Below are 8562 nucleotides of genomic sequence, written 5' to 3' on the forward strand. Positions count from 1 at the left end.
AAAATACAGTCTTGTTCAAAATAATAGCAGTACATTGTGACTAACCAAAATAATCAAGGTTTTTAGTATATTTTTTATTGCTACGTGGCAAACAAGTTACCAGTAGGTTCAGTAGATTCTCAGAAAACAAATGAGACCCAGCATTCATGATATGCACGCTCTTAAGGCTGTGCAATTGGGCAATTAGTTGAATTAGTTGAAAGGGGTGTGTTCAAAAAAATAGCAGTGTGGCATTCAATCACTGAGGTCATCAATTTTGTGAAGAAACAGGTGTGAATCAGGTGGCCCCTATTTAAGGATGAAGCCAACACTTGTTGAACATGCATTTGAAAGCTGAGGAAAATGGGTCGTTCAAGACATTGTTCAGAAGAACAGCGTACTTTGATTAAAAAGTTGATTAGAGAGGGGAAAACCTATAAAGAGGTGCAAAAAATGATAGGCTGTTCAGCTAAAATGATCTCCAATGCCTTAAAATGGAGAGCAAAACCAGAGAGACGTGGAAGAAAACGGAAGACAACCATCAAAATGGATAGAAGAATAACCAGAATGGCAAAGGCTCAGCCAATGATCACCTCCAGGATGATCAAAGACAGTCTGGAGTTACCTGTAAGTACTGTGACAGTTAGAAGACGTCTGTGTGAAGCTAATCTATTTTCAAGAATCCCCCGCAAAGTCCCTCTGTTAAAAAAAAGGCATGTGCAGAAGAGGTTACAATTTGCCAAAGAACACATCAACTGGCCTAAAGAGAAATGGAGGAACATTTTGTGGACTGATGAGAGTAAAATTGTTCTTTTTGGGTCCAAGGGCCACAGGCAGTTTGTGAGACGACCCCCGAACTCTGAATTCAAGCCACAGTACACAGTGAAGACAGTGAAGCATGGAGGTGCAAGCATCATGATATGGGCATGTTTCTCCTACTATGGTGTTGGGCCTATTTATCGCATACCAGGGATCATGGATCAGTTTGCATATGTTAAAATACTTGAAGAGGTCATGTTGCCCTATGCTGAAGAGGACATGCCCTTGAAACGGTTGTTTCAACAAGACAATGACCCAAAACACACTAGTAAACGGGCAAAGTCTTGGTTCCAAACCAACAAAATTAATGTTATGAAGTGGCCAGCCCAATCTCCAGACCTTAATCCAATTGAGAACTTGTGGGGTGATATCAAAAATGCTGTTTCTGAAGCAAAACCAAGAAATGTGAATGAATTGTGGAATTTTGTTAAAGAATCATGGAGTGGAATAACAGCTGAGAGGTGCCACAAGTTGGTTGACTCCATGCCACACAGATGTCAAGCAGTTTTAAAAAACTGTGGTCATACAACTAAATATTAGTTTAGTGATTCACAGGATTGCTAAATCCCAGAAGAAAAAAAATGTTTGTACAGAATAGTTTTGAGTTTGTACAGTCAAAGGTAGACACTGCTATTTTTTTGAACACACCCCTTTCAACTAATTGCCCAATTGCACAGCCTTAAGAGCGTGCATATCATGAATGCTGGATCTCATTTGTTTTATGACAATCTACTGAACCTACTGGTAACTTGTTTGCCACGTAGCAATAAAAAATATACTAAAAACCTTGATTATTCTGGTTAGTCACATTGTACTGCTATTATTTTGAACAAGACTGTATATATGTGACCCTGGAGCACAAAACCTAAGAGTCATAAGAGTAAATTGTTTGAAATTTAGATTTTTACATAATCTGAAATCAATAAGGTTTCCATTGTTATATGGTTTGATAGGGCAATATCTGGCCGATATACAACTATTTGAAAATCTGTAATCAGAGGGAGCGAGAAAATCATCTTTAAAGTTGTCCAAATGAAGTACTTAGCAATGCATAGTACTACAAATAATATTTTTTTATATATATTTACGGTAGGAAATGTACAAAATATCTTCATGGAACATGATCTTTACTTTATATCCTAATGATTTTTGGCAGAAAAGAAACATTTATTATTTTGACCCATGTATTGTTGCATATTGCCACAAATATACCCGTGTGACTTATGACATACGTTTTTTTGGTCCAGGGTCACATTATATATATAAATATTGTGGCCGCGAATTTAAGAACTAAATTTGTTCTGTCATTTTAGTATATTTTATTTTGATTTAATTAAAACGAGGGAAATAATTATTACAACATGGCCATGATTTAGCAAATCAAGGGGAAAATGTATTATATCATAGGATATTAATGAGGGAATGAATTAGTAAAACTTGAATTAATAAGTCGTTAGAACAAATTGGTAATTCATGGCCAAGATATAAAAACATTTTCCGGCATGTCACGTGCGAGGCTCCGTAGATATCCAAAATTGGCAAAGCATAACCAGACAGCAACATAATGTCGGCCCAGATCCGGTACCCGTTGAATCCACATGTACCAGATGTGGCCCAAACACTAGTTGCTTTCTGGGTATCCAGGTCCCCCTTTTTTTTTTTTTAAATAAACAAAGCATATCAACAAAAATCGAACACCAATTCTCAGTTTTAATCTGTAGAAAATCTCAATGCTACTAAAATGGCCGCCTGTCTGACTGCCTAGAGAAACAGACTGGAGAATGTGGGACAATGTAATTATTTTCATATTGTACCTATTTTGATACTTTATTAAAGGTTCAATCATGTAACTGAAGATAAGATTGATATGACGTGACTATGATGCACGTTTGAACTTTCTCAAGGGAAGGACATACTTGTTAATCAAAGAAGCGTTTGACTTTATTTTTTTATTATTATCCAATATCTAAAATATATATTAGTGCATAAACTGGTAATTTTTGCAGTCAAAATGTCACCCTGCTAATCTGATAAAGTCAACTTGAAATTAAAACTGACCCTATTCATATGTTCCTGTGTATGATCCATCTGATATTTCTTGCCAAAGTGTTATACTTTGGTTACTGTCATCTAGACTGTGTGGGCTGTTAGTTAAAATATGTATACATTGTTGCAGATAAATCCTCTATTATAGGTAATGCAGTCTAAAATCTGGCCAATATTAACTCTTTTCCCGCCAGCATATTTATAAAAAAAAAAAAAAAGGTTTTAGTCAGCGCCAGCATTTTTGACCATTTTCACAAAATTGTCATGGCCTCCAGAATATTTTTTGTATGAATATCTCAACATGCAATACGTCAAAAGAAAGAACAGCTCTTCTTTTAAACAAAACATTTTTTTTCATTCAGTAACATTCGGCAGTTTTGATTTATAAGTTGTTTAATGTTGGTGATCACGTTAGTTTACATATGCATCTGCTTACATATGCTATCACTTGTTTCTGCTTCTTCTTCATGTATTTTGATCAGGAGATTCTGTACTCTTTCAGAAGATGTGTCATAGCGCCCTGTATGACACTGAAATAACAGTGAAATATAACAGTGAAAACACAGAAAGCTGGACAATTCCGTTAATGGCGGGGAAAGAGTTAACGCACTAAATATAACACTGGTTAACATTGGTTATAAAAGTTATTGCAAAAAACGATTTAATCAATTCTGTAATGCACACTTTTCATTCTGTCATGGAAACAGATCACACAGTAAAGTGGGTTATGTTTCATGTTGACTTTAATCATAATTTTTCAAACCTCTGTACATATTTAAAGGGTGAGTTCACGCAAAAATGAAAATTAGCCCCTTATTTACTCACCCTCAAATCATCTAGGTGTATATGACATTCTTTTTCAGACGAATACAATCAGTTATATTAAAAATGCCCTGGCTCTTCAAAGCTTTATAATGGCAGTGACTTGTTGGGTCATTTTGGAAGTCCATAAAAATGCATCTATCCATCATATAACTGCTCCACACGGCTCTGGGGGTTAATACTAAAGGCCTTCTGAAGCGAAGTGGTGTGTTTGTGTAAGCAAAATATCCATATTAAAAACTGTATAGACTAAAATATCTAACTTCCGGCAGTATGCAAGTTGACTTGCGCTAAAAGAGTAACCTCCTGACGTGATGTACAGGAGCATCGCACGCTTCGACGCCTCTCATGGATAGTGTTGGGCAACAAACTCAAGCCCCTCTTCTGTTATATCGAAATCATCTGCCATTTCTCTTTAAAAAATCTTGTTTTAGACTCTAAATTCTTGGTTGGCTATCACCAGACCAAGCTCAATTTAAGATTGAACATTGGTCTGGGGAGTCTGCTCTGTATTTTCTACTGCACAAGAGATGTGATCAACGAGCATTATTCAAATGACTCTGTATGCACTTGGACAGTCCTTCAACCAATCAGACCACAAGAGGTGTGATCAACGGGTAACGACTCAAAAATGAGCCAACAATTCACTGCCAAATGTCACACTTCATATGCACGTTTGGTCTTGTGGACTGACAATGGCCGCTGTGTAATTTTGTCCGTTAAGGCCACGAGACCGCAGGGTGTCCAATTTGTCATTTTAGGTCTTAGAAGGGCACCCTCGATGGGCACTTCCGCCGAGCCCGCACTGGTTCTTTTCTGGCATTATGTCATGAAAGTGCAGATTCAGAGGAAGACCGCGAGTCATATACACCTAGGATCACTTGGGGGTAAGTAAATCATAGGCTAATTTTCATTTTTAGGTGAACTATCCATTTAAGGCTGCTGTTATGATGATGTCATTAAAGGCATGCTAGTGTCACAAACTGACATGTAGGAATATGATATGTGTTATCTAGCACTATGGCCTAAGCTTTAAATTCAACTTTAGACATTGACTCATGTTAAAGTACTGTATGTAATTGTGCTAAAAAATACAACACTTCCACCAACTACCACCTTATTGGGCTTAAATTTTTTAAATAACAGCCCACAATGCCGCCGGCCCAACTTGTGATATTTCAAAACATTTTGAACCCTTTATTGGCCGCCATGCTGCAACCCCAAAGTTAATTGTAGGAGCCTACTGATGAAATAATAAATGTGGTTTTACTGAGAAGCACTTTTGCGCCATCAAATCAATTTATTTTTTTCCTAACCCTGATTTTTGTCCTGATGTTGAGTCTATGCAAAAGAGAGATTTGTGATTTACCCCAAGCTAGGATGTCTTTGGATAAAGATGGCACTGGAAAAAGCAGAGGCTGAAAAGCATTCTTTTATTTTTTAGCAAACAATGATTCGTTTTAATAAAGATGTATAGTTAATAAAGATTTTATAATGTGACTTTGTCTAATCTCAATAATTTGTTGTGCGTGTTCTTTAGATTGGGTGTGAGTGATATTCCTTCTATGTTTTAAAGATCATAGAATTTGCATATTTCGGTTTCTGTGCATATATGCAAAGGTCCTCGTACAAATTTCTTCAACAGTATAGTAGCGTGTATTTTTTTTATTTCAGTTCTCGTGACACTAAATCCCATCTGACAAACACAAGCTTAGTAAAAACACAACAGGTTGGCTATAAATATATTTAATGAAAAGATGGCTGAGAAATAAAGCATCAAATTACAGTCAGTGATACACTTGAGAAAAAAAAGACACTTGTGTGCCCTGACAAGGACCGTCTGTAAGACATGCTGTGGAAATAACCTCATGGAACGTTCTTAACACCACAAACTCGGACAGATTCACCAGGCTAGTCTTACCTTGAGACACGGTCCATTCAAGCATTTTAGGGCACGTTTACACGACAACGATGTGCTAAAACGATGTTGCGTTTTTTTACAGATGACAACATTGTCAAAACAATCCCCGTTTACACTGATCCATGACAATGATTAATAACGCTGTATTCTGCTGCCCGTTAAAAAAAATATGGAGGACGCGACTTCATCCGTTTCCGCTTGAGCAGAGTTGAAGCTTGACTGAACATGTCGTCACCGTTTTCACAAATTCATTTTTGTAGAGAACACGGAGACGATAACAGTACCGATTTCAAAAGGAAATTCAAAAGGAAATTGCACTTTGAAACCCGTTTTTAGAAGTTTGTTTTCAGGCCCCCAAAAAGCTGTTGTCGTGTAAAAATCTTTTTAACCTCTTAACCTTCGCCCTGCGCCGAGAAATAAATTAAAAAATGACATACCCCAAATAAAAATGTCTGCAGCTCTTAAACCCTATGGTCTATATCCATAAATGTGGTCTTATTTTAAACTAGACACTTCAAATTATGTTACCCAAAAGTCATAATAACTCAAAGTAGTATAGGGACAGATTAAAACAAGGGGAAATATGCATGTAAGTGACTCACGTTTTTATTTTTTTATTATTCCCTTATGGAAAAAATATGAGATTTTAATTTTAATGCCCTGAAAATAACCTAAATATAAAACTGAATGTCTGATCATGCTTTGATTAAAATTTGAGGACGATTCTCTCAAAAATGTAGCTTCTGTAAGCTTTTATGTCAAAAAAGACTGGGCGTCCTTTCAATAAAGTCCAATTATATTAGAACATTTGTGTAATAGTAAAGAGTAGTTTTTATTCAAATAAATCTGCAATAAACTGCTAATTATAATGCATTTGCAGGCCCTGATAACTAAAACAACTATTTACAGAATTTACAAGTGTTAAAAAACTCATTTAGTTGATAAAAACAGTCTCTAATTTAGTCTGCGCGTTGTGTATGGTAAGTGTGTGCGGCTGGCAGGCTCTTACACTGGCAGGCGCTGGATACTAATGAATACCTTGAAGACGACGCTAAGTAAGCATGAGGTATTCACCAATGCTTCTTACGACATCTCTTACAGAAACTACGCAAAATATTGTCTTTTGATTCGTTACTACATCCATCAATCAAATCTATGCTGGCTATGCATTGGCTAGGCATTGACTGGCTTATCCAACAAAGGACCGGCGAGTTTGACTGACAGATGTATCACCCAGTGACGCGCTCCCTTTCTATTTATGTGTCCTAGTCAGCTTTTGATTGAAGGAGAGAGACCTGGGAGGGTTTAATATAACCGGAACAGTCCACAGTACAGGGGAGATTGTCAAAATAAGGCTTACAATCGCTATTTCATTGAAAATGGACATGATTGATTACTCTTAACACAAAGCGCTTATGCAAACAACGGAGGATTTTTAGTTTTTTCCCCTTATTTTTTCGTTGTTTTGGATTAAAAGTGGGATGCATTTTGAAGAGTGGACTCTTACACAGACATGTATGCTGTTGTTTCGTGGATTCGTCCGATCTGATCTGAACGTCAGGAGATGAAAGATGAGTACCGCGTTCATTATGCTAATGTTTAAATAGCCACTGCTTTAGCATTTAATTTAACCCTTTCCTCTCTGGTGTATTTATTGCAAAAACGAGTTCAGAACATGAATCTTGAGTGTTTTAGCTTTCAAATGATGCATAGTTTGTGATAGTTGATTGAACAGCTTGTATAAAACAAAAGTAATTATAAGTAGAGACACGCCCACTTGCGTTAGACGCCCCGCCCACGAACCGGTGCGGATTAAGAAGTTAAAAAGCAGTTTTTAGTTGAAAACGGTGTAATGTAAACAAGTGAAAAACAGCTGAACACTATTACCAGATGATCTCTGGACTAGAAATAGATTTGATTTCTTCTCTCAGCATCTCACACGGTTTGAGCATTTTCACAAGTTGACCGAAAACTCATTTAGTTTTTATTTTCAGGAGGGAAATGTATGTGGCCTAGTAAAAGTTTATATTTATTACTTAAATGTGTCTCAAAACACATAAACCTCTGCCTTTTATGAGTTATTTTATATTCAAATGCTATATTGGAGGAAAAAATAAACATTGTTTGACCACATTTCTGCTGGTGTTTGTCTGTTATCTTTACACTGTAACCTGTGAGGACAAGAATCATTTTGGATATTATCTTTACATCCCTGTTACCATCATTTCATAGATAATAGGAGATTGACACAAGGTGCTTAAAAACCCTTCTAAAAAATTTACAGTGACATTTTTCAGGAAAACAAACCAAAATACTTGATTACTTGGGTGTATCCAAAAAAAATTAAGAAAATCTTGGTTCATAGCTGTAGCATAACGGGCTATTTAAAATGAAAATGTCCCACCCTAATGTCTCGTATCAAAACACATCAACGGACGAAAGATACTGGTGTTTGTTAGGTAATTTCATGGAGTTTTTTACATTAATAATAATTAATGTAATTTATAATAAAATTTATTTTTATAATAGTAATTTGTAATGTACATTAATAATAATATTCAATATTGCCCTGAAGAAGCTGCACAACTGGTATTTATATATAATTCAGAAGACAGCTTGTTGATAGCTATATGTGGCCTCCTTTTTCTTTTCGGTTTTTATGATGGTTTTGGTTTGAGCAGGACATCCTACAGCCATTGGGGGGAAGAACTCAAACGTGCAGAGCATGCTGGGAAACCAAAGGAAATACAGGACCTGGAGGACTTTTGTGGGACGAACCAGAGATGCACAACAATAACAAAATATTAGGAACAGTAATAGAGGCCACATCCAATATTAAGAACCAAGTAGGCAAACTTTCCAACAGGATCATTGTATAGATTCAGTTATTATTTAGTATTGTACTGCACATGTAAATATGTGTTATGAGACATATCTTCATTAGGGCAGTATCAAAACAGCAAGATTGAATTCTG

This window comes from Pseudorasbora parva, chromosome 24, assembly GCF_024679245.1.
Source record: "Pseudorasbora parva isolate DD20220531a chromosome 24, ASM2467924v1, whole genome shotgun sequence".
Lineage (NCBI taxonomy): Eukaryota > Metazoa > Chordata > Actinopteri > Cypriniformes > Gobionidae > Pseudorasbora > Pseudorasbora parva.